General features: G+C 43.9%; 5 non-coding genes across 5 annotated transcripts; all 5 read right to left on the bottom strand.

Moving 5' to 3' along the window:
• Positions 1-7,309: 7,309 nt before the first annotated feature.
• On the bottom strand, positions 7,310-7,382 carry trnaf-gaa (transfer RNA phenylalanine (anticodon GAA)). The gene has a single exon. It is a non-coding gene; the product is annotated as a tRNA-Phe (tRNA).
• A 1,498-nt stretch (positions 7,383-8,880) lies between these two features.
• trnaf-gaa (transfer RNA phenylalanine (anticodon GAA)) lies at positions 8,881-8,953 on the bottom strand. The gene has a single exon. It is a non-coding gene; the product is annotated as a tRNA-Phe (tRNA).
• A 3,518-nt stretch (positions 8,954-12,471) lies between these two features.
• On the bottom strand, positions 12,472-12,543 carry trnaf-gaa (transfer RNA phenylalanine (anticodon GAA)). Its single transcript has one exon. It is a non-coding gene; the product is annotated as a tRNA-Phe (tRNA).
• A 3,003-nt stretch (positions 12,544-15,546) lies between these two features.
• On the bottom strand, positions 15,547-15,619 carry trnaf-gaa (transfer RNA phenylalanine (anticodon GAA)). Its single transcript has one exon. It is a non-coding gene; the product is annotated as a tRNA-Phe (tRNA).
• Positions 15,620-17,559: 1,940 nt separating this feature from the next.
• trnaf-gaa (transfer RNA phenylalanine (anticodon GAA)) lies at positions 17,560-17,633 on the bottom strand. The gene has a single exon. It is a non-coding gene; the product is annotated as a tRNA-Phe (tRNA).
• Between the last annotated feature and the right edge of the window lie 9,753 nt (positions 17,634-27,386).

Raw genomic sequence — 27,386 nt, 5'->3', positions numbered from 1 at the left:
ACTGTCATGTAACAATGACAAGAAACTCTCATGTAAACACTGATGCCACAATGTCAGATAAAAAAGAAGACATTACTTACTTTCAGAGAGCAGCGTATCACACACTCTAACCAACGGAGCTAACCGGCCGCTGGCTACAGAGCACAATTGTTGAGATGCACTGAGCCTCTCTGCAAGTGCTGGAGCGCAAACTAACAAGTCCACCAACAGCATAGCCTGACAAGACTGGACACTCTTGTTTGCTCCTTGTGGCAATTCCAAGCAGCCGGGGAATTTAATCAATTGGTATTGTGTTTGCTTAGCATGCAATAGGTATTATTGGGATCGATGCCCGCATTCCCCAAAAACACATTTTTTTGTGGATCCAAGAAAGCTCCAGTTCACACTTCATTGCAGCCTTGTCTTACGACAACCTACTGTCATGTAAAACATTGACAAGAAACTGTCATGTAAACAATGACAAGAAACTCTCATGTAAACACTGATGCCACAATGTCAGATAAAAAAGAAGACATTACTTACTTTCAGAGAGCAGCGTATCACACACTCTAACCAACGGAGCTAACCGGCCGCTGGCTACAGAGCACAATTGTTGAGATGCACTGAGCCTCTCTGCAAGTGCTGGAGCGCAAACTAACAAGTCCACCAACAACATAGCCTGACAAGACTGGACACTCTTGTTTGCTCCTTGTGGCAATTCCAAGCAGCCGGGAATTTAATCAATTGGTATTGTGTTTGCTTAGCATGCAATAGGTATTATTGGGATCGATGCCCGCATTCCCCAAAAACACATTTTTTTGTGGATCCAAGAAAGCTCCAGTTCACACTTCATGCAGCCTTGTCTTACTGTCATGTAACAACCAACTATCCTGTCATGTAAAACAGATTGACAGAGAAGCAGCGTGGCACACCATTGCCCACAAACAAAGCTGTGGATAGTTTCCTTGAAGCCAGAGCATATAGAAAGAACAAATACAAATGCCGAAAACCGGGATCGAACCAGGGACCTTTAATCTTGTCTAAGCTCTCCCAACTGAGCTATTTCGGCAATTCACTTAACTTCATTAGCACAATTGACAATTTACATGCATGTGACACAATTTTGACAATCAAAGTGTACATATAGCCAGTATGGGGATGAAAAAGAAGCATGAGCTTATTTATTAGCACATCACACACTCTAACCAACGGAGCTAACAGGCCACTGGCTACAGAGCACAATTGTTGAGATGCACTGAGCCTCTCTGCAAGTGCTGGAGCGCAATCTAACAAGTCCACCAACAGCATAGCCTGACAAGACTGGACACTCTTGTTTGCTCCTTGTGGCAATTCCAAACAGCCGGGGAATTTAATCAATTGGTATTGTGTTTGCTTAGCATGCAATAGGTATTATTGGGATCGATGCCCGCATTCCCCAAAAACACATTTTTTTGTGGATCCAAGAAAGCTCCAGTTCACACTTCATGCAGCCTTGTCTTACGACAACCTACTGTCATGTAAAACATTGACAAGAAACTGTCATGTAACAGTGACAAGAAACTCTCATGTAAACACTGATGCCACAATGTCAGATAAAAAAGAAGACATTACTTATTTACAGAGAGCAGCGTATCACACACTCTAACCAACGGAGCTAACCGGCCGCTGGCTACAGAGCACAATTGTTGAGATGCACTGAGCCTCTCTGCAAGTGCTGGAGCGCAAACTAACAAGTCCACCAACAGCATAGCCTGACAAGACTGGACACTCTTGTTTGCTCCTTGTGGCAATTCCAAGCAGCCGGGGAATTTAATCAATTGGTATTGTGTTTGCTTAGCATGCAATAGGTATTATTGGGATCGATGCCCGCATTCCCCAAAAACACATTTTTTTGTGGATCCAAGAAAGCTCCAGTTCACACTTCATGCAGCCTTGTCTTACGACAACCTACTGTCATGTAAAACATTGACAAGAAACTGTCATGTAACAATGACAAGAAACTCTCATGTAAACACTGATGCCACAATGTCAGATAAAAAAGAAGACATTACTTACTTTCAGAGAGCAGCGTATCACACACTCTAACCAACGGAGCTAACCGGCCGCTGGCTACAGAGCACAATTGTTGAGATGCACTGAGCCTCTCTGCAAGTGCTGGAGCGCAAACTAACAAGTCCACCAACAGCATAGCCTGACAAGACTGGACACTCTTGTTTGCTCCTTGTGGCAATTCCAAACAGCCGGGGAATTTAATCAATTGGTATTGTGTTTGCTTAGCATGCAATAGGTATTATTGGGATCGATGCCCGCATTCCCCAAAAACACATTTTTTTGTGGATCCAAGAAAGCTCCAGTTCACACTTCATGCAGCCTTGTCTTACGACAACCTACTGTCATGTAAAACATTGACACTGATGTCAAACTGTCAGATGCAAACATTACTGACAGAGAAAGCGTGGCACTCATGAGGCCCACAAACAAAGCTGTGGATGTTTCCTTGAAGCCAATGTCAAATGCCGAAAACCGGGATCGAACCAGGGACCTTTAGATCTTCAGTCTTTCCCAACTGAGCTAGCAATTCACTTAACTTCATTATGTGGCACAATTGACAATTTACATCTAACAATTTTGACAATCAAAGTGTACATATAGCCAGTATGGGGATCCAATGAGCTTGGCGTTATTAGCACACCACACTCTAAACAAATGAGCTAACAGAGCACAATTGTTGAGATGCACTGAGCCTCTCTGCAAGCACTGAGCCTCTCTGCAACTGCTGGAGCGCAATCTAACAAGTCCACCAACAGCATAGCCTGACAAGACTGGACACTCTTGTTTGCTCCTTGTGGCAATTCCAAACAGCCGGGGAATTTAATCAATTGGTATTGTGTTTGCTTAGCATGCAATAGGTATTATTGGGATCGATGCCCGCATTCCCCAAAAACACATTTTTTTGTGGATCCAAGAAAGCTCCAGTTCACACTTCATTGCAGCCTTGTCTTACGACAACCTACTGTCATGTAAAACATTGACAAGAAACTATCATGTAACAATGACAAGAAACTCTCATGTAAACACTGATGCCACAATGTCAGATAAAAAAGAAGACATTACTTACTTTCAGAGAGCAGCGTATCACACACTCTAACCAACGGAGCTAACGGGAAGGCTGGCTACAGAGCACAATTGTTGAGATGCACTGAGCCTCTCTGCCAGTGCTGGAGCGCAAACTAACAAGTCCACCAACAGCATAGCCTGACAAGACTGGACACTCTTGTTTGCTCCTTGTGGCAATTCCAAGCAGCCGGGGAATTTAATCAATTGGTATTGTGTTTGCTTAGCATGCAATAGGTATTATTGGGATCGATGCCCGCATTCCCCAAAAACACATTTTTTTGTGGATCCAAGAAAGCTCCAGTTCACACTTCATTGCAGCCTTGTCTTACGACAACCTACTGTCATGTAAAACATTGACAAGAAACTGTCATGTAAACACTGATGCCACAATGTCAGATAAAAAAGAAGACATTACTTACTTTCAGAGAGCAGCGTATCACACACTCTAACCAACGGAGCTAACCGGCCGCTGGCTACAGAGCACAATTGTTGAGATGCACTGAGCCTCTCTGCAAGTGCTGGAGCGCAATCTAACAAGTCCACCAACAGCATAGCCTGACAAGACTGGACACTCTTGTTTGCTCCTTGTGGCAATTCCAAGCAGCCGGGGAATTTAATCAATTGGTATTGTGTTTGCTTAGCATGCAATAGGTATTATGATCGATGCCCGCATTCCCCAAAAACACATTTTTTTGTGGATCCAAGAAAGCTCCAGTTCACACTTCATGCAGCCTTGTCTTACGACAACCTACTGTCATGTAAAACATTGACAAGAAACTGTCATGTAACAATGACAAGAAACTCTCATGTAAACACTGATGCCACAATGTCAGATAAAAAAGAAGACATTACTTACTTTCAGAGAGCAGCGTATCACACACTCTAACCAACGGAGCTAACCGGCCGCTGGCTACAGAGCACAATTGTTGAGATGCACTGAGCCTCTCTGCAAGTGCTGGAGCGCAAACTAACAAGTCCACCAACAGCATAGCCTGACAAGACTGGACACTCTTGTTTGCTCCTTGTGGCAATTCCAAACAGCCGGGGAATTTAATCAATTGGTATTGTGTTTGCTTAGCATGCAATAGGTATTATTGGGATCGATGCCCGCATTCCCCAAAAACACATTTTTTTGTGGATCCAAGAAAGCTCCAGTTCACACTTCATGCAGCCTTGTCTTACGACAACCTACTGTCATGTAAAAATTGACAAAAATCCTGTCACACTGATGTCAAAATGTCAGATGAAAAACAAGAAACTTACTTTCAGTAAACACTGATGCACAAACAATGTCAGAGAGAAATAGAAAGAACAAATACAAATACGAAAACCGGGAGAACCAGGGACCTTTAGATCTTCAGTCTAACGCTCTCCCAACTGAGCTATTTCGGCAATTCACTTAACTTCATTATGTGGCACAATTGACAATTTACATGCATGTGACACAATTTTGACAATCAAAGTGTACATATAGCCAGTATGGGGATCGAAGCAATGAGCTTGGCGTTATTAGCACACCACACTCTAAACAAATGAGCTAACAGGCCACTAGCTATACTGGGCGCAATTGTTGAGATGCACTGAGCCTCTCTGCAAGTGCTGGTGCGCAATCTAACAAGTCCACCAACAGCATAGCCTGACAAGACTGGACACTCTTGTTTGCTCCTTGTGGCAATTCCAAACAGCCGGGGAATTTAATCAATTGGTATTGTGTTTGCTTAGCATGCAATAGGTATTATTGGGATCGATGCCCGCATTCCCCAAAAACACATTTTTTTGTGGATCCAAGAAAGCTCCAGTTCACACTTCATGCAGCCTTGTCTTACGACAACCTACTGTCATGTAAAACATTGACAAGAAACTGTCATGTAACAATGACAAGAAACTCTCATGTAAACACTGATGCCACAATGTCAGATAAAAAAGAAGACATTACTTACTTTCAGAGAGCAGCGTATCACACACTCTAACCAACGGAGCTAACCGGCCGCTGGCTACAGAGCACAATTGTTGAGATGCACTGAGCCTCTCTGCAAGTGCTGGAGCGCAAACTAACAAGTCCACCAACAGCATAGCCTGACAAGACTGGACACTCTTGTTTGCTCCTTGTGGCAATTCCAAACAGCCGGGGAATTTAATCAATTGGTATTGTGTTTGCTTAGCATGCAATAGGTATTATTGGGATCGATGCCCGCATTCCCCAAAAACACATTTTTTTGTGGATCCAAGAAAGCTCCAGTTCACACTTCATTGCAGCCTTGTCTTACGACAACCTACTGTCATGTAAAACATTGACAAGAAACTGTCATGTAACAATGACAAGAAACTCTCATGTAAACACTGATGCCACAATGTCAGATAAAAAAGAAGACATTACTTACTTTCAGAGAGCAGCGTATCACACACTCTAACCAACGGAGCTAACCGGCCGCTGGCTACAGAGCACAATTGTTGAGATGCACTGAGCCTCTCTGCAAGTGCTGGAGCGCAAACTAACAAGTCCACCAACAGCATAGCCTGACAAGACTGGACACTCTTGTTTGCTCCTTGTGGCAATTCCAAACAGCCGGGGAATTTAATCAATTGGTATTGTGTTTGCTTAGCATGCAATAGGTATTATTGGGATCGATGCCCGCATTCCCCAAAAACACATTTTTTTGTGGATCCAAGAAAGCTCCAGTTCACACTTCATGCAGCCTTGTCTTACGACAACCTACTGTCATGTAAAACATTGACAAGAAACTGTCATGTAACAATGACAAGAAACTCTCATGTAAACACTGATGCCACAATGTCAGATAAAAAAGAAGACATTACTTACTTTCAGAGAGCAGCGTATCACACACTCTAACCAACGGAGCTAACCGGCCGCTGGCTACAGAGCACAATTGTTGAGATGCACTGAGCCTCTCTGCAAGTGCTGGAGCGCAAACTAACAAGTCCACCAACAGCATAGCCTGACAAGACTGGACACTCTTGTTTGCTCCTTGTGGCAATTCCAAGCAGCCGGGGAATTTAATCAATTGGTATTGTGTTTGCTTAGCATGCAATAGGTATTATTGGGATCGATGCCCGCATTCCCCAAAAACACATTTTTTTGTGGATCCAAGAAAGCTCCAGTTCACACTTCATTGCAGCCTTGTCTTACGACAACCTACTGTCATGTAAAACATTGACAAGAAACTGTCATGTAACAATGACAAGAAACTCTCATGTAAACACTGATGCCACAATGTCAGATAAAAAAGAAGACATTACTTACTTTCAGAGAGCAGCGTATCACACACTCTAACCAACGGAGCTAACCGGCCGCTGGCTACAGAGCACAATTGTTGAGATGCACTGAGCCTCTCTGCAAGTGCTGGAGCGCAAACTAACAAGTCCACCAACAGCATAGCCTGACAAGACTGGACACTCTTGTTTGCTCCTTGTGGCAATTCCAAACAGCCGGGGAATTTAATCAATTGGTATTGTGTTTGCTTAGCATGCAATAGGTATTATTGGGATCGATGCCCGCATTCCCCAAAAACACATTTTTTTGTGGATCCAAGAAAGCTCCAGTTCACACTTCATTGCAGCCTTGTCTTACGACAACCTACTGTCATGTAAAACATTGACAAGAAACTGTCATGTAACAATGACAAGAAACTCTCATGTAAACACTGATGCCACAATGTCAGATAAAAAAGAAGACATTACTTACTTTCAGAGAGCAGCGTATCACACACTCTAACCAACGGAGCTAACCGGCCGCTGGCTACAGAGCACAATTGTTGAGATGCACTGAGCCTCTCTGCAAGTGCTGGAGCGCAAACTAACAAGTCCACCAACAGCATAGCCTGACAAGACTGGACACTCTTGTTTGCTCCTTGTGGCAATTCCAAACAGCCGGGGAATTTAATCAATTGGTATTGTGTTTGCTTAGCATGCAATAGGTATTATTGGGATCGATGCCCGCATTCCCCAAAAACACATTTTTTTGTGGATCCAAGAAAGCTCCAGTTCACACTTCATGCAGCCTTGTCTTAACGACAACCTACTGTCATGTAACAATGGGAAGCAACTATCCTGTCACACTGATGTCAAAATGTCAGATGAAAAAGCAAGACATTACTTACTTTCAGAGAAGCAGCGTGGCACACCATTGAGGCCCACAAACAAAGCTGTGGATAGTTTCCTTGAAGCCAGAGCATATAGAAAGAACAAATACAAATGCCGAAAACCGGGATCGAACCAGGGACCTTTAGATCTTCAGTCTAACGCTCTCCCAACTGAGCTATTTCGGCAATTCACTTAACTTCATTATGTGGCACAATTGACAATTTACATGCATGTGACACAATTTTGACAATCAAAGTGTACATATTAGCCAGTATGGGGATCGAAGCAATGAGCTTGGCGTTATTAGCACACCACACTCTAACCAAATGAGCTAACCGGCCGCTGGCTACAGAGCACAATTGTTGAGATGCACTGAGCCTCTCTGCAAGTGCTGGAGCGCAATCTAACAAGTCCACCAACAGCATAGCCTGACAAGACTGGACACTCTTGTTTGCTCCTTGTGGCAATTCCAAACAGCCGGGGAATTTAATCAATTGGTATTGTGTTTGCTTAGCATGCAATAGGTATTATTGGGATCGATGCCCGCATTCCCCAAAAACACATTTTTTTGTGGATCCAAGAAAGCTCCAGTTCACACTTCATGCAGCCTTGTCTTACGACAACCTACTGTCATGTAAAACATTGACAAGAAACTGTCATGTAACAATGACAAGAAACTCTCATGTAAACACTGATGCCACAATGTCAGATAAAAAAGAAGACATTACTTACTTTCAGAGAGCAGCGTATCACACACTCTAACCAACGGAGCTAACCGGCCGCTGGCTACAGAGCACAATTGTTGAGATGCACTGAGCCTCTCTGCAAGTGCTGGAGCGCAAACTAACAAGTCCACCAACAGCATAGCCTGACAAGACTGGACACTCTTGTTTGCTCCTTGTGGCAATTCCAAACAGCCGGGGAATTTAATCAATTGGTATTGTGTTTGCTTAGCATGCAATAGGTATTATTGGGATCGATGCCCGCATTCCCCAAAAACACATTTTTTTGTGGATCCAAGAAAGCTCCAGTTCACACTTCATTGCAGCCTTGTCTTACGACAACCTACTGTCATGTAAAACATTGACAAGAAACTGTCATGTAACAATGACAAGAAACTCTCATGTAAACACTGATGCCACAATGTCAGATAAAAAAGAAGACATTACTTACTTTCAGAGAGCAGCGTATCACACACTCTAACCAACGGAGCTAACCGGCCGCTGGCTACAGAGCACAATTGTTGAGATGCACTGAGCCTCTCTGCAAGTGCTGGAGCGCAAACTAACAAGTCCACCAACAGCATAGCCTGACAAGACTGGACACTCTTGTTTGCTCCTTGTGGCAATTCCAAACAGCCGGGGAATTTAATCAATTGGTATTGTGTTTGCTTAGCATGCAATAGGTATTATTGGGATCGATGCCCGCATTCCCCAAAAACACATTTTTTTGTGGATCCAAGAAAGCTCCAGTTCACACTTCATGCAGCCTTGTCTTAACGACAACCTACTGTCATGTAACAATGGGAAGCAACTATCCTGTCACACTGATGTCAAAATGTCAGATGAAAAAGCAAGACATTACTTACTTTCAGAGAAGCAGCGTGGCACACCATTGAGGCCCACAAACAAAGCTGTGGATAGTTTCCTTGAAGCCAGAGCATATAGAAAGAACAAATACAAATGCCGAAAACCGGGATCGAACCAGGGACCTTTAGATCTTCAGTCTAACGCTCTCCCAACTGAGCTATTTCGGCAATTCACTTAACTTCATTATGTGGCACAATTGACAATTTACATGCATGTGACACAATTTTGACAATCAAAGTGTACATATAGCCAGTATGGGGATCGAAGCAATGAGCTTGGCGTTATTAGCACACCACACTCTAAACAAATGAGCTAACAGGCCACTAGCTATACTGGGCGCAATTGTTGAGATGCACTGAGCCTCTCTGCAAGTGCTGGTGCGCAATCTAACAAGTCCACCAACAGCATAGCCTGACAAGACTGGACACTCTTGTTTGCTCCTTGTGGCAATTCCAAACAGCCGGGGAATTTAATCAATTGGTATTGTGTTTGCTTAGCATGCAATAGGTATTATTGGGATCGATGCCCGCATTCCCCAAAAACACATTTTTTTGTGGATCCAAGAAAGCTCCAGTTCACACTTCATGCAGCCTTGTCTTACGACAACCTACTGTCATGTAAAACATTGACAAGAAACTGTCATGTAACAGTGACAAGAAACTCTCATGTAAACACTGATGCCACAATGTCAGATGAAAAAGAAGACATTACTTATTTACAGAGAGCAGCGTATCACACACTCTAACCAACGGAGCTAACCGGCCGCTGGCTACAGAGCACAATTGTTGAGATGCACTGAGCCTCTCTGCAAGTGCTGGAGCGCAAACTAACAAGTCCACCAACAGCATAGCCTGACAAGACTGGACACTCTTGTTTGCTCCTTGTGGCAATTCCAAACAGCCGGGGAATTTAATCAATTGGTATTGTGTTTGCTTAGCATGCAATAGGTATTATTGGGATCGATGCCCGCATTCCCCAAAAACACATTTTTTTGTGGATCCAAGAAAGCTCCAGTTCACACTTCATTGCAGCCTTGTCTTACGACAACCTACTGTCATGTAAAACATTGACAAGAAACTGTCATGTAACAATGACAAGAAACTCTCATGTAAACACTGATGCCACAATGTCAGATAAAAAAGAAGACATTACTTACTTTCAGAGAGCAGCGTATCACACACTCTAACCAACGGAGCTAACCGGCCGCTGGCTACAGAGCACAATTGTTGAGATGCACTGAGCCTCTCTGCAAGTGCTGGAGCGCAAACTAACAAGTCCACCAACAGCATAGCCTGACAAGACTGGACACTCTTGTTTGCTCCTTGTGGCAATTCCAAACAGCCGGGGAATTTAATCAATTGGTATTGTGTTTGCTTAGCATGCAATAGGTATTATTGGGATCGATGCCCGCATTCCCCAAAAACACATTTTTTTGTGGATCCAAGAAAGCTCCAGTTCACACTTCATGCAGCCTTGTCTTAACGACAACCTACTGTCATGTAACAATGGGAAGAAACTATCATGTAACACACTGATGTCACACTGATGCCACAATGTCAGATAAAAAAGAAGACATTACTTACTTTCAGAGAAGCAGCGTGGCACACCATTGAGGCCCACAAAAGAAGCTGTGGATAGTTTCCTTGAAGCCAGAGCATATAGAAAGAACAAATACGAATACCGAGATCAAACCAGGGACCTTCAGATCTTCAGTCAAACACTCTCCCAACTGAGCTATTTCGGCAATTCACTTAACTTCATTATGTGGCACAATTGACAATTTACATGCATGTGACACAATTTTGACAATCAAAGTGTACATATAGCCAGTATGGGGATCGAAGCAATGAGCTTGGCGTTATTAGCACACCACACTCTAAACAAATGAGCTAACAGGCCACTAGCTATACTGGGCGCAATTGTTGAGATGCACTGAGCCTCTCTGCAAGTGCTGGTGCGCAATCTAACAAGTCCACCAACAGCATAGCCTGACAAGACTGGACACTCTTGTTTGCTCCTTGTGGCAATTCCAAACAGCCGGGGAATTTAATCAATTGGTATTGTGTTTGCTTAGCATGCAATAGGTATTATTGGGATCGATGCCCGCATTCCCCAAAAACACATTTTTTTGTGGATCCAAGAAAGCTCCAGTTCACACTTCATTGCAGCCTTGTCTTACGACAACCTACTGTCATGTAAAACATTGACAAGAAACTGTCATGTAACAATGACAAGAAACTCTCATGTAAACACTGATGCCACAATGTCAGATAAAAAAGAAGACATTACTTACTTTCAGAGAGCAGCGTATCACACACTCTAACCAACGGAGCTAACCGGCCGCTGGCTACAGAGCACAATTGTTGAGATGCACTGAGCCTCTCTGCAAGTGCTGGAGCGCAAACTAACAAGTCCACCAACAGCATAGCCTGACAAGACTGGACACTCTTGTTTTCCTTGTGGCAATTCCAAGCAGCCGGGGAATTTAATCAATTGGTATTGTGTTTGCTTAGCATGCAATAGGTATTATTGGGATCGATGCCCGCATTCCCCAAAAACACATTTTTTTGTGGATCCAAGAAAGCTCCAGTTCACACTTCATTGCAGCCTTGTCTTACGACAACCTACTGTCATGTAAAACATTGACAAGAAACTGTCATGTAACAGTGACAAGAAACTCTCATGTAAACACTGATGCCACAATGTCAGATAAAAAAGAAGACATTACTTACTTTCAGAGAGCAGCGTATCACACACTCTAACCAACGGAGCTAACCGGCCGCTGGCTACAGAGCACAATTGTTGAGATGCACTGAGCCTCTCTGCAAGTGCTGGAGCGCAAACTAACAAGTCCACCAACAGCATAGCCTGACAAGACTGGACACTCTTGTTTGCTCCTTGTGGCAATTCCAAACAGCCGGGGAATTTAATCAATTGGTATTGTGTTTGCTTAGCATGCAATAGGTATTATTGGGATCGATGCCCGCATTCCCCAAAAACACATTTTTTTGTGGATCCAAGAAAGCTCCAGTTCACACTTCATGTGCAGCCTTGTCTTACGACAACCTACTGTCATGTAAAACATTGACAAGAAACTGTCATGTAACAATGACAAGAAACTCTCATTTAAACACTGATGCCACAATGTCAGATAAAAAGAAGACATTACTTACTTTCAGAGAGCAGCGTATCACACACACTCTAACCAACGGAGCTAACCGGCCGCTGGCTACAGAGCACAATTGTTGAGATGCACTGAGCCTCTCTGCAAGTGCTGGAGCGCAAACTAACAAGTCCACCAACAGCATAGCCTGACAAGACTGGACACTCTTGTTTGCTCCTTGTGGCAATTCCAAACAGCCGGGGAATTTAATCAATTGGTATTGTGTTTGCTTAGCATGCAATAGGTATTATTGGGATCGATGCCCGCATTCCCCAAAAACACATTTTTTTGTGGATCCAAGAAAGCTCCAGTTCACACTTCATGCAGCCTTGTCTTAACGACAACCTACTGTCATGTAACAATGGGAAGCAACTATCCTGTCACACTGATGTCAAAATGTCAGATGAAAAAGCAAGACATTACTTACTTTCAGAGAAGCAGCGTGGCACACCATTGAGGCCCACAAACAAAGCTGTGGATAGTTTCCTTGAAGCCAGAGCATATAGAAAGAACAAATACAAATGCCGAAAACCGGGATCGAAGAGGGACCTTTAGATCTTCAGTCTAACGCTCTCCCAACTGAGCTATTTCGGCAATTCACTTAACTTCATTATGTGGCACAATTGACAATTTACATGCATGTGACACAATTTTGACAATCAAAGTGTACATATAGCCAGTATGGGGATCGAAGCAATGAGCTTGGCGTTATTAGCACACCACACTCTAAACAAATGAGCTAACAGGCCACTAGCTAGAGCACAATTGTTGAGATGCACTGAGCCTCTCTGCAAGTGCTGGTGCGCAATCTAACAAGTCCACCAACAGCATAGCCTGACAAGACTGGACACTCTTGTTTGCTCCTTGTGGCAATTCCAAACAGCCGGGGAATTTAATCAATTGGTATTGTGTTTGCTTAGCATGCAATAGGTATTATTGGGATCGATGCCCGCATTCCCCAAAAACACATTTTTTTGTGGATCCAAGAAAGCTCCAGTTCACACTTCATGCAGCCTTGTCTTACGACAACCTACTGTCATGTAAAACATTGACAAGAAACTGTCATGTAACAGTGACAAGAAACTCTCATGTAAACACTGATGCCACAATGTCAGATAAAAAAGAAGACATTACTTATTTACAGAGAGCAGCGTATCACACACTCTAACCAACGGAGCTAACCGGCCGCTGGCTACAGAGCACAATTGTTGAGATGCACTGAGCCTCTCTGCAAGTGCTGGAGCGCAAACTAACAAGTCCACCAACAGCATAGCCTGACAAGACTGGACACTCTTGTTTGCTCCTTGTGGCAATTCCAAACAGCCGGGGAATTTAATCAATTGGTATTGTGTTTGCTTAGCATGCAATAGGTATTATTGGGATCGATGCCCGCATTCCCCAAAAACACATTTTTTTGTGGATCCAAGAAAGCTCCAGTTCACACTTCATTGCAGCCTTGTCTTACGACAACCTACTGTCATGTAAAACATTGACAAGAAACTGTCATGTAACAATGACAAGAAACTCTCATGTAAACACTGATGCCACAATGTCAGATAAAAAAGAAGACATTACTTACTTTCAGAGAGCAGCGTATCACACACTCTAACCAACGGAGCTAACCGGCCGCTGGCTACAGAGCACAATTGTTGAGATGCACTGAGCCTCTCTGCAAGTGCTGGAGCGCAAACTAACAAGTCCACCAACAGCATAGCCTGACAAGACTGGACACTCTTGTTTGCTCCTTGTGGCAATTCCAAACAGCCGGGGAATTTAATCAATTGGTATTGTGTTTGCTTAGCATGCAATAGGTATTATTGGGATCGATGCCCGCATTCCCCAAAAACACATTTTTTTGTGGATCCAAGAAAGCTCCAGTTCACACTTCATGCAGCCTTGTCTTACGACAACCTACTGTCATGTAACAATGGGAACAACTATCCTGACAATGTCAAAATGTCAGATGAAAAAGCAAGACATTACTTACTTTCAGAGAAAGCGTCACATGCCCACAAACAAAGCCACAATGTCAGAAGAACAAAAAAAGAAAACCGGGACACCAGGGACCTTTCAGATCTTCAGTCTAACGCTCTCCTAACTGAGCTATTTCGGCAATTCACTTAACTTCATTATGTGGCACAATTGACAATTTACATGCATGTGACACAATTTTGACAATCAAAGTGTACATATAGCCAGTATGGGGATCGAAGCAATGAGCTTGGCGTTATTAGCACACACTCTAACCAACGGAGCTAACAGGCCACTAGCTATACTGGGCGCAATTGTTGAGATGCACTGAGCCTCTCTGCAAGTGCTGGAGCTCAATCTAACAAGTCCACCAACAGCATAGCCTGACAAGACTGGACACTCTTGTTTGCTCCTTGTGGCAATTCCAAACAGCCGGGGAATTTAATCAATTGGTATTGTGTTTGCTTAGCATGCAATAGGTATTATTGGGATCGATGCCCGCATTCCCCAAAAACACATTTTTTTGTGGATCCAAGAAAGCTCCAGTTCACACTTCATTGCAGCCTTGTCTTACGACAACCTACTGTCATGTAAAACATTGACAAGAAACTGTCATGTAACAATGACAAGAAACTCTCATGTAAACACTGATGCCACAATGTCAGATAAAAAAGAAGACATTACTTACTTTCAGAGAGCAGCGTATCACACACTCTAACCAACGGAGCTAACCGGCCGCTGGCTACAGAGCACAATTGTTGAGATGCACTGAGCCTCTCTGCAAGTGCTGGAGCGCAAACTAACAAGTCCACCAACAGCATAGCCTGACAAGACTGGACACTCTTGTTTGCTCCTTGTGGCAATTCCAAACAGCCGGGGAATTTAATCAATTGGTATTGTGTTTGCTTAGCATGCAATAGGTATTATTGGGATCGATGCCCGCATTCCCCAAAAACACATTTTTTTGTGGATCCAAGAAAGCTCCAGTTCACACTTCATTGCAGCCTTGTCTTACGACAACCTACTGTCATGTAAAACAATGACAAGAAACTGTCATGTAACAATGACAAAAAACTCTCATGTAAAACACTGATGCCACAATGTCAGATAAAAAAAGAAGATATTACTTACTTTCAGAGAGCAGCGTATCACACACTAACCAACGGAGCTAACCGGCCGCTGGCTACAGAGCACAATTGTTGAGATGCACTGAGCCTCTCTGCAAGTGCTGGAGCGCAAACTAACAAGTCCACCAACAGCATAGCCTGATGCCACTGGACACTCTTGTTTGCTCCTTGTGGCAATTCCAAACAGCCGGGGAATTCAATCAATTGGTATTGTGTTTGCTTAGCATGCAATAGGTATTATTGGGATCGATGCCCGCATTCCCCAAAAACACATTTTTTTGTGGATCCAAGAAAGCTCCAGTTCACACTTCATGCAGCCTTGTCTTACGACAACCTACTGTCATGTAACAATGGGAAAACATCCTGTCACACTGATGTCAAAATGTCAGATGAAAAAGCAAGACATTACTTACTTTCAGAGAAGCAGCGTGGCACTCATTGAGGCCCACAAACAAAGCTGTGGATAGTTTCCTTGAAGCCAATAGAAAGAACAAATACAAATCGAAAACCGGGATCAAACCAGGGACCTTTAGATCTTCAGTCTAACGCTCTCCCAACTGAGCTATTTCGGCAATTCACTTAACTTCATTATGTGGCACAATTGACAATTTACATGCATGTGACACAATTTTGACAATCAAAGTGTACATATAGCCAGTATGGGGATCGAAGCAATGAGCTTGGCGTTATTAGCACACCACACTCTAAACAAATGAGCTAACAGGCCACTAGCTATACTGGGCGCAATTGTTGAGATGCACTGAGCCTCTCTGCAAGTGCTGGAGCGCAATCTAACAAGTCCACCAACAGCATAGCCTGACAAGACTGGACACTCTTGTTTGCTCCTTGTGGCAATTCCAAACAGCCGGGGAATTTAATCAATTGGTATTGTGTTTGCTTAGCATGCAATAGGTATTATTGGGATCGATGCCCGCATTCCCCAAAAACACATTTTTTTGTGGATCCAAGAAAGCTCCAGTTCACACTTCATTGCAGCCTTGTCTTACGACAACCTACTGTCATGTAAAACATTGACAAGAAACTGTCATGTAACAATGACAAGAAACTCTCATGTAAACACTGATGCCACAATGTCAGATAAAAAAGAAGACATTACTTACTTTCAGAGAGCAGCGTATCACACACTCTAACCAACGGAGCTAACCGGCCGCTGGCTACAGAGCACAATTGTTGAGATGCACTGAGCCTCTCTGCAAGTGCTGGAGCGCAAACTAACAAGTCCACCAACAGCATAGCCTGACAAGACTGGACACTCTTGTTTGCTCCTTGTGGCAATTCCAAACAGCCGGGGAATTTAATCAATTGGTATTGTGTTTGCTTAGCATGCAATAGGTATTATTGGGATCGATGCCCGCATTCCCCAAAAACACATTTTTTTGTGGATCCAAGAAAGCTCCAGTTCACACTTCATTGCAGCCTTGTCTTACGACAACCTACTGTCATGTAAAACATTGACAAGAAACTGTCATGTAACAATGACAAGAAACTCTCATGTAAACACTGATGCCACAATGTCAGATAAAAAAGAAGACATTACTTACTTTCAGAGAGCAGCGTATCACACACTCTAACCAACGGAGCTAACCGGCCGCTGGCTACAGAGCACAATTGTTGAGATGCACTGAGCCTCTCTGCAAGTGCTGGAGCGCAAACTAACAAGTCCACCAACAGCATAGCCTGACAAGACTGGACACTCTTGTTTGCTCCTTGTGGCAATTCCAAACAGCCGGGGAATTTAATCAATTGGTATTGTGTTTGCTTAGCATGCAATAGGTATTATTGGGATCGATGCCCGCATTCCCCAAAAACACATTTTTTTGTGGATCCAAGAAAGCTCCAGTTCACACTTCATGCAGCCTTGTCTTACGACAACCTACTGTCATGTAAAACATTGACAAGAAACTGTCATGTAACAATGACAAGAAACTCTCATGTAAACACTGATGCCACAATGTCAGATAAAAAAGAAGACATTACTTACTTTCAGAGAGCAGCGTATCACACACTCTAACCAACGGAGCTAACCGGCCGCTGGCTACAGAGCACAATTGTTGAGATGCACTGAGCCTCTCTGCAAGTGCTGGAGCGCAAACTAACAAGTCCACCAACAGCATAGCCTGACAAGACTGGACACTCTTGTTTGCTCCTTGTGGCAATTCCAAACAGCCGGGGAATTTAATCAATTGGTATTGTGTTTGCTTAGCATGCAATAGGTATTATTGGGATCGATGCCCGCATTCCCCAAAAACACATTTTTTTGTGGATCCAAGAAAGCTCCAGTTCACACTTCATGCAGCCTTGTCTTAACGACAACCTACTGTCATGTAAAACATTGGGAAGCAACTATCCTGTCACACTGATGTCAAAATGTCAGATGAAAAAGCAAGACATTACTTACTTTCAGAGAAGCAGCGTGGCACACATTGATGCCCACAAACAAAGCTGTGGATAGTTTCCTTGAAGCCAGAGCATATAGAAAGAACAAATACAAATGCCGAAAACCGGGATCGAACCAGGGACCTTTAGATCTTCAGTCTAACGCTCTCCCAACTGAGCTATTTCGCAATTCACTTAACTTCATTATGTGGCACAATTGACAATTTACATGCATGTGACACAATTTGACAATCAAAGTGTACATATAGCCAGTATGGGGATCGAAGCAATGAGCTTGGCGTTATTAGCACACCACACTCTAAACAAATGAGCTAACAGGCCACTAGCTATACAGAGCACAATTGTTGAGATGCACTGAGCCTCTCTGCAAGTGCTGGTGCGCAATCTAACAAGTCCACCAACAGCATAGCCTGACAAGACTGGACACTCTTGTTTGCTCCTTGTGGCAATTCCAAACAGCCGGGGAATTTAATCAATTGGTATTGTGTTTGCTTAGCATGCAATAGGTATTATTGGGATCGATGCCCGCATTCCCCAAAAACACATTTTTTTGTGGATCCAAGAAAGCTCCAGTTCACACTTCATGCAGCCTTGTCTTACGACAACCTACTGTCATGTAAAACATTGACAAGAAACTGTCATGTAACAATGACAAGAAACTCTCATTTAAACACTGATGCCACAATGTCAGATAAAAAGAAGACATTACTTACTTTCAGAGAGCAGCGTATCACACACACTCTAACCAACGGAGCTAACCGGCCGCTGGCTACAGAGCACAATTGTTGAGATGCACTGAGCCTCTCTGCAAGTGCTGGAGCGCAAACTAACAAGTCCACCAACAGCATAGCCTGACAAGACTGGACACTCTTGTTTGCTCCTTGTGGCAATTCCAAGCAGCCGGGGAATATAATCAATTGGTATTGTGTTTGCTTAGCATGCAATAGGTATTATTGGGATCGATGCCCGCATTCCCCAAAAACACATTTTTTTGTGGATCCAAGAAAGCTCCAGTTCACACTTCATGCAGCCTTGTCTTACGACAACCTACTGTCATGTAAAACATTGACAAGAAACTGTCATGTAACAGTGACAAGAAACTCTCATATAAACACTGATGCCACAATGTCAGATGAAAAAGAAGACATTACTTATTTACAGAGAGCAGCGTATCACACACTCTAACCAACGGAGCTAACCGGCCGCTGGCTACAGAGCACAATTGTTGAGATGCACTGAGCCTCTCTGCAAGTGCTGGAGCGCAATCTAACAAGTCCACCAACAGCATAGCCTGACAAGACTGGACACTCTTGTTTGCTCCTTGTGGCAATTCCAAACAGCCGGGGAATTTAATCAATTGGTATTGTGTTTGCTTAGCATGCAATAGGTATTATTGGGATCGATGCCCGCATTCCCCAAAAACACATTTTTTTGTGGATCCAAGAAAGCTCCAGTTCACACTTCATTGCAGCCTTGTCTTACGACAACCTACTGTCATGTAAAACATTGACAAGAAACTGTCATGTAACAATGACAAGAAACTCTCATGTAAACACTGATGCCACAATGTCAGATAAAAAAGAAGACATTACTTACTTTCAGAGAGCAGCGTATCACACACTCTAACCAACGGAGCTAACCGGCCGCTGGCTACAGAGCACAATTGTTGAGATGCACTGAGCCTCTCTGCAAGTGCTGGAGCGCAAACTAACAAGTCCACCAACAGCATAGCCTGACAAGACTGGACACTCTTGTTTGCTCCTTGTGGCAATTCCAAGCAGCCGGGGAATTTAATCAATTGGTATTGTGTTTGCTTAGCATGCAATAGGTATTATTGGGATCGATGCCCGCATTCCCCAAAAACACATTTTTTTGTGGATCCAAGAAAGCTCCAGTTCACACTTCATTGCAGCCTTGTCTTACGACAACCTACTGTCATGTAAAACATTGACAAGAAACTGTCATGTAACAATGACAAGAAACTCTCATTTAAACACTGATGCCACAATGTCAGATAAAAAGAAGACATTACTTACTTTCAGAGAGCAGCGTATCACACACACTCTAACCAACGGAGCTAACCGGCCGCTGGCTACAGAGCACAATTGTTGAGATGCACTGAGCCTCTCTGCAAGTGCTGGAGCGCAAACTAACAAGTCCACCAACAGCATAGCCTGACAAGACTGGACACTCTTGTTTGCTCCTTGTGGCAATTCCAAGCAGCCGGGGAATTTAATCAATTGGTATTGTGTTTGCTTAGCATGCAATAGGTATTATTGGGATCGATGCCCGCATTCCCCAAAAACACATTTTTTTGTGGATCCAAGAAAGCTCCAGTTCACACTTCATGCAGCCTTGTCTTACGACAACCTACTGTCATGTAAAACATTGACAAGAAACTGTCATGTAACAGTGACAAGAAACTCTCATGTAAACACTGATGCCACAATGTCAGATAAAAAAGAAGACATTACTTACTTTCAGAGAGCAGCGTATCACACACTCTAACCAACGGAGCTAACCGGCCGCTGGCTACAGAGCACAATTGTTGAGATGCACTGAGCCTCTCTGCAAGTGCTGGAGCGCAAACTAACAAGTCCACCAACAGCATAGCCTGACAAGACTGGACACTCTTGTTTGCTCCTTGTGGCAATTCCAAACAGCCGGGGAATTTAATCAATTGGTATTGTGTTTGCTTAGCATGCAATAGGTATTATTGGGATCGATGCCCGCATTCCCCAAAAACACATTTTTTTGTGGATCCAAGAAAGCTCCAGTTCACACTTCATTGCAGCCTTGTCTTACGACAACCTACTGTCATGTAAAACATTGACAAGAAACTGTCATGTAACAATGACAAGAAACTCTCATGTAAACACTGATGCCACAATGTCAGATAAAAAAGAAGACATTACTTACTTTCAGAGAGCAGCGTATCACACACTCTAACCAACGGAGCTAACCGGCCGCTGGCTACAGAGCACAATTGTTGAGATGCACTGAGCCTCTCTGCAAGTGCTGGAGCGCAAACTAACAAGTCCACCAACAGCATAGCCTGACAAGACTGGACACTCTTGTTTGCTCCTTGTGGCAATTCCAAACAGCCGGGGAATTTAATCAATTGGTATTGTGTTTGCTTAGCATGCAATAGGTATTATTGGGATCGATGCCCGCATTCCCCAAAAACACATTTTTTTGTGGATCCAAGAAAGCTCCAGTTCACACTTCATGCAGCCTTGTCTTAACGACAACCTACTGTCATGTAACAATGGGAAGCAACTATCCTGTCACACTGATGTCAAAATGTCAGATGAAAAAGCAAGACATTACTTACTTTCAGAGAAGCAGCGTGTGAGGCCCACAAACAAAGCTGTGGATACTTGAAGCCAGAGCATATAGAAAGAACAAATACAAATCGGGATCGAACCAGGGACCTTTAAAGTCTAACGCTCTCCCAACTGAGCTATTTGCAATTCACTTAACTTCATTATGTGGCACAATTGACAATTTACATGCATGTGAAACAATTTTGACAATCAAAGTGTACATATAGCCAGTATGGGGATCGAAGCAATGAGCTTGGCGTTATTAGCACACCACACTCTAAACAAATGAGCTAACAGGCCACTAGCTATACAGAGCACAATTGTTGAGATGCACTGAGCCTCTCTGCAAGTGCTGGAGCGCAATCTAACAAGTCCACCAACAGCATAGCCTGACAAGACTGGACACTCTTGTTTGCTCCTTGTGGCAATTCCAAACAGCCGGGGAATTTAATCAATTGGTATTGTGTTTGCTTAGCATGCAATAGGTATTATTGGGATCGATGCCCGCATTCCCCAAAAACATTTTTTTGTGGATCCAAGAAAGCTCCAGTTCACACTTCATGCAGCCTTGTCTTACGACAACCTACTGTCATGTAAAACATTGACAAGAAACTGTCATGTAACAGTGACAAGAAACTCTCATGTAAACACTGATGCCACAATGTCAGATGAAAAAGAAGACATTACTTATTTACAGAGAGCAGCGTATCACACACTCTAACCAACGGAGCTAACCGGCCGCTGGCTACAGAGCACAATTGTTGAGATGCACTGAGCCTCTCTGCAAGTGCTGGAGCGCAAACTAACAAGTCCACCAACAGCATAGCCTGACAAGACTGGACACTCTTGTTTGCTCCTTGTGGCAATTCCAAACAGCCGGGGAATTTAATCAATTGGTATTGTGTTTGCTTAGCATGCAATAGGTATTATTGGGATCGATGCCCGCATTCCCCAAAAACACATTTTTTTGTGGATCCAAGAAAGCTCCAGTTCACACTTCATGCAGCCTTGTCTTACGACAACCTACTGTCATGTAAAACATTGACAAGAAACTGTCATGTAACAGTGACAAGAAACTCTCATATAAACACTGATGCCACAATGTCAGATGAAAAAGAAGACATTACTTATTTACAGAGAGCAGCGTATCACACACTCTAACCAACGGAGCTAACCGGCCGCTGGCTACAGAGCACAATTGTTGAGATGCACTGAGCCTCTCTGCAAGTGCTGGAGCGCAAAACTAACAAGTCCACCAACAGCATAGCCTGACAAGACTGGACACTCTTGTTAGCTCCTTGTGGCAATTCCAAACAGCCGTGGAATTTAATCAATTGGTTTTGTGTTTGCTTAACATGCAATAGGTATTATTGGGGTCGATGCCCGCATTCCCCAAAAACACATTTTTTTGTGAATCCAAGAAAGCTCCAGTTCACACTTCATTGCAGCCTTGTCTTACGACAACCTACTGTCATGTAAAACATTGACAAGAAACTGTCATGTAAACAACTGACAAGAAACTCTCATGTCTGATGATCCACCAAAAAAGAAACAACTTTGAGAGCAGCGTATTATTCACACACTCTAACCAAAGGAGCTAACTGTCATGTACAAGCAACAATTGTTGAGATGCACTGATGCCTCAATGTCAGATGCGCAAAAACAAGTCCACCACAGCATAGCCTTGACAAGACTGGACACTCTTGTTTGCTCCTTGTGGCAATTCCAAGCAGCCGGGGAATTTAATCAATTGGTATTGTGTGCTTAGCATGCAATAGGTATTATTGGGATCGATGCCCGCATTCCCCAAAAACACATTTTTTTGTGGATCCAAGAAAGCTCCAGTTCACACTTCATGCAGCCTTGTCTTAACAACCTACTGTCATGTAAAACATTGACAAGAAACTGTCATGTAACAATGACAAGAAACTCTCATGTAAACACTGATGCCACAATGTCAGATGAAAAAGAAGACATTACTTACTTTCAGAGAGCAGCGTATCACACACTCTAACCAACGGAGCTAACCGGCCGCTGGCTACAGAGCACAATTGTTGAGATGCACTGAGCCTCTCTGCAAGTGCTGGAGCGCAATCTAACAAGTCCACCAACAGCATAGCCTGACAAGACTGGACACTCTTGTTTGCTCCTTGTGGCAATTCCAAGCAGCCGGGGAATTTAATCAATTGGTATTGTGTTTGCTTAGCATGCAATAGGTATTATTGGGATCGATGCCCGCATTCCCCAAAAACACATTTTTTTGTGGATCCAAGAAAGCTCCAGTTCACACTTCATGCAGCCTTGTCTTACGACAACCTACTGTCATGTAACAATGGCAAGCAACTATCCTGTCACACTGATGTCAAAATGTCAGATGAAAAAGCAAGACATTACTTACTTTCAGAGAAACAGCGTGGCACACCATTGAGGCCCTCTGAATCTCTCCGTCTGTCTCGGGCTGTCTCTCTGTATCTGTCTATGTCTTTCTCTCTCTCTGTCTGTATGTCGTTGTCTCTCTCTGTCTCTCTCTCTCTGTCAGTCTTTGTCTCTCTCATTCTGTCTGTCTCTCTGTCTGTCTGTCTGTCTATCTGTCTGTTGGTCTGTCTCTGTTTGTCTCTCTGTATCTGTCTATATATCTCTGTCTGTGTCTCTCTGTCTGTCTGTTTGTCTTTCTCTGTCTCTCTGTCTTTCTCTGTCTGTCTCTGTATCTCTGTCTTTTTCTCTCTCCTCATTCTGTCTGTCTCTCTGTCTCTGTCTGTGTGTCTCTGTCTCTCTCTGTATGTTTGTCTGTCTGTCTCTCTCTCTTTCTCTACCTGTCCGTCTCTCTCTGTCTGTCTTTTTCTCTCTCCTCATTCTGTCTGTCTCTCTGTCACTGTCTGTCTGTCTTTTTGTCTTTCTCCGTCTCTCTGTCTGTCTGTCTGCCTCTGTATCTCTGTCTGTCTGTCTGTCTGTCTGTCTGTGTGTTCTCTCTGTATGTCTGTCTGTTGCTCTCTTTCTCTCTCTGTCTGTCTTTTTCTCTCTCCTCATTCTGTCTGTCTCTCTGAATCGCTCTCTCTGTCTGTCTCTCTCCTCAATCTGTCTGTCTCTGTCTCTCTCTCTGTCTGTCTGTCTCTGTCTGTGTCTGGCTGTCTCTGTCTGTGTCTGTCTGTGTCTGTCTGTCTGTGTCTGTCTCTTTCTGTCTGTATCTGTCTGTGTCTGTCTGTGTCTGTCTCTGTCTGTCTGTCTGTGTCTGTCTGTCTGTCTGCCTGTCTCTGTCTGTCTGTCTCTGTCTGTCTCTTTCTCTGTCCGTCTGTGTCTGTCTGTCTGTCTGTCTCAGTCTGTCTGTCTGTCTGTCTGTCTTTGTCTCTTTCATTCTGTCTGTCTGTCTATATATCTTTGTCTGTCTGTTTCTGTCTGTCTTTTTCTCTCTCCTCAGTCTGTCTTTGTCTGTCTCGGTCTGTGTGTCTCTGTCTCTCTCTGTATGTCTGTCTGTCTCTCTCTCTTTCTCTCTCTGTCTGTCTTTTTCTCTTTCATTCTGTCTGTCTCTGTCTATATATCTCTGCTGTGTCTGTCTGCCTATCTCTGTCTGTCTGATGGTCTTTTATCTGTCTGTCTTTGTCTGTCTGTCTGTCTGTCTGTCTGTCTTTGTCTGTCTGTCTGTCTGTCTGTCTGTCTGTCTGTCTGTCTGTCTGTCTGTCTTTGTCAGCCTGTCTCTGTCTGTCTGTCTTTGTCTGTCTGTCTCTGTCTGTCTGCCTCTGTCTGTCTTTGTATGTCTGTCTCTGTCTGTATTTGTCTGTCTGTCTCTGTCTGTCTTTATCTCTCTCCTCATTTTGTCTTTGTCTGTCTCTGTCTGTCTCTTTCTCTGCCTGTCTGTCTCTCTCTGTCTCTCTCTATCTTTTCTCTTTCTGTCTGTCTCTCTCTATCTCTCTGTCTCTTTCTCTGCCTGTCTGTCTCTCTCTGTCTCTCTCTATCTCTCTGTCTCTTTCTTTGCCTGTCTGTCTCTCTCTATCTCTCTGTCTCTTTCTCTGCCTGTCTGTCTCTCTCTGTCTCTCTCTATCTCTCTGTCTCTTTCTCTGCATGCCTGTCTCTCTCTGTCTCTTTGAATCTCTCTCTGTCTGTCTCTGTCTGTCTTTGTCTCTCTCCTCATTCTGTCTGTCTCTGTCTCGGTCTGTCTCTCTGTCTCTGTCTTTCCATCTCTGTCTGTCTGTCTGTCTCTCTCTGTCTCTCTATCTCTCTGTCTCTTTCTCTGCCTGTCTGTCTCTCTCTGGCTCTCTCTATCTGTCTCTCTCTATCTCTCTGTCTCTTTCTCTGCCTGTCTGTCTCTCTCTGTCTCTTTGAATCTCTCTCTCTGTCTGTCTCTGTCTGTCTTTGTCTCTCTCCTCATTCTGTCTGTCTCTGTCTCTGTCTTTCCATCTTGTCTGTCTGTCTCTTTCTGTCTCTGTCTGTCTGTCTGCCTGTCTGTCTCTGCCTGTCGTTGTCTCTCTCCTCATTCTGTCTGTCTGTATCTCTGTCTGTCTTTGTCTCTCTCCTCATTCTGTCTGTCTGTCTCTGCCTGTCTTTGTCTCTCTCCTCATTCCGTCTGTCTGTATCTCTGTCTGTCTCTCTCTGTCTCAGTCTCTGTCTCTCTGAATCTCTCTCTCTCTGTCTGTCTTTGTCTCTCTCTCTCTTTCTCTCTGTCTCAGTCTGTCTCTCTCTCTCTTTCTCTTTCTCTCTCTGTCTCTGTCTGTTTGTCTGTCTGTCGGTCTCTGTCTCTCTGTCTCTGTCTGTGTGTCTCTGTCTATCTCTCTGTCTCTCTCTGTATGTCTGTCTGTCTCTCTCTCTTTCTCTACCTGTCTGTCTCTCTCTGTCTCTCTCTCTGTCTGTCTTTTTCTCTCTCATTCTGTCTGTCTCTCTGTCTCTGTCTATATATCTCTGTCTGTCTCTGTCTGTCTGTCTGTCTGCCTGTCTCTGTCTGTCTGTCTCTGTCTGTCTCTTTCTCTGCCTGTCTGTCTCTCTCTGTCTTTGCTCTTTCTGTCTGTCTCTCTCTGCCTGTCTGTCTCTTTCTCTGCCTGTCTGTCTCTCTCTGTCTCTTTATCTGCCTGTCTGTCTCTCTCAATCTCTCTGTCTCTATCTCTGTCTATCTCTCTCTCTCTCTACCTGTCTGTCTCTCTCTTTATCTCTGTCTCTTTCTCTGCCTGTCTGTCTCTCTCTGTCTCTTTCTCTGCCTGTCTGTCTCTCTCTTTCTCTTTGAATCTCTCTCTCTGTCTGTCTTTGTCTCTCTCCTCATTCTGTCTGTCTCTGTCTCTGTCTTTCCATCTTGTCTTTCTGTCTCTGTCTGTCTCTCTCTGTCTGTCTGTCTGTCTGCCTGTCTGTCTCTGCCTGTCGTTGTCTCTCTCCTCATTCTGTATGTCTTTGTCTCTCTCTCCTCATTCTGTCTGTCTGTCTCTGCCATTCTTTGTCTCTCTCCTCATTCCGTCTGCCTGTATCTCTGTCTGTCTCAGTCTCTGTCTCTCTGAATCTCTCTCTCTCTGTCTGTCTTTGTCTCTCTCTGTCTTTGTCTCTCTCTCTCTTTCTCTCTCTGTCTCTGTCTGTCTGTCTGTCGGTCTCTGTCTCTCTGTCTCTGTCTGTGTGTCTCTGTCTATCTCTCTGTCTCTCTCTGTATGTATGTCTGTCTCTCTCTCTTTCTCTACCTGTCTGTCTCTCTCTGTCTCGCTCTCTGTCTGTCTTTTTCTCTCTCATTCTGTCTGTCTCTCTGTCTCTGTCTATATATCTCTGTCTGCCTGTCCTGTCTGTCTGTCTCTGTCTGTCTCTTTCTCTGCCTGTCTGTCTCTCTGTCTCTTTCTCTGCCTGTCTGTCTCTCTCTGTCTCTTTCTCTGCCTGTCTGTCTCTCTCTGTCTTTGCTCTTTCTGTCTGTCTCTCTCTGCCTGTCTGTCTCTCTCTCTGTCTCTTTCTCTGCCTGTCTGTCTCTCTCTGTCTCTTTATCTGCCTGTCTGTCTCTCTCAATCACTCTGTCTCTCTGTCTGTCTCTCTCTCTCTGCCTGTCTGTCTCTCTCTGTCTCTTTAGCTGCCTGTCTGTCTCTCTCTGTCTCTTTCTCTCCCTGTCTGCCTGTCTCTGTCTGTCTGTGTCTATCTCTGTCAGTCTTTCTCTGTCTGTCTGTCTGTCTTTGTCTGTCTGTCTCTGTCTATCTGTCTGTCTGTGTCTGTCTGTGTCTGTCTGTCTCTGTCTGTCTGTCTGTCTTTGTCTGTCTGTCTCTGTCTGTCTTTGTCTGTCTTTGTCTGTCTGTCTCAGTCTGTCTGTGTCTGTTTGTGTCTGTCTGTCTGTGTCTGTCTATTTATGTCTGTGTCTGTCTCTGTCTGTCTGTGTCTGTCTGTCTGTCTCTGTCTGTCTGTCTCTCTGTTTTTGTCTGTCTGTCTGTCTTTGTCTGTCTCTGCCTGTCGTTGTCTTTCTCCTCATTCTGTCTGTCTGTCTCTGCCTGTCTTTGTCTCTCTCCTCATTCTGTCTGTCTGTATCTCTGTCTGTCTCTCTCTGTCTCAGTCTCTGTCTCTCTGAATCTCTCTCCCTGTCTGTCTGTCTGTGTCTGTCTCTGTCTGTCTGTGTCTATCTCTGTCTGTCTGTCTGTCTGTCTGTCTGTCTGTC

This window comes from Oncorhynchus masou, chromosome 30 (assembly GCF_036934945.1).
Source record: "Oncorhynchus masou masou isolate Uvic2021 chromosome 30, UVic_Omas_1.1, whole genome shotgun sequence".
Lineage (NCBI taxonomy): Eukaryota > Metazoa > Chordata > Actinopteri > Salmoniformes > Salmonidae > Oncorhynchus > Oncorhynchus masou.
This window is presented reverse-complemented; position numbering and strand designations above follow the sequence as displayed.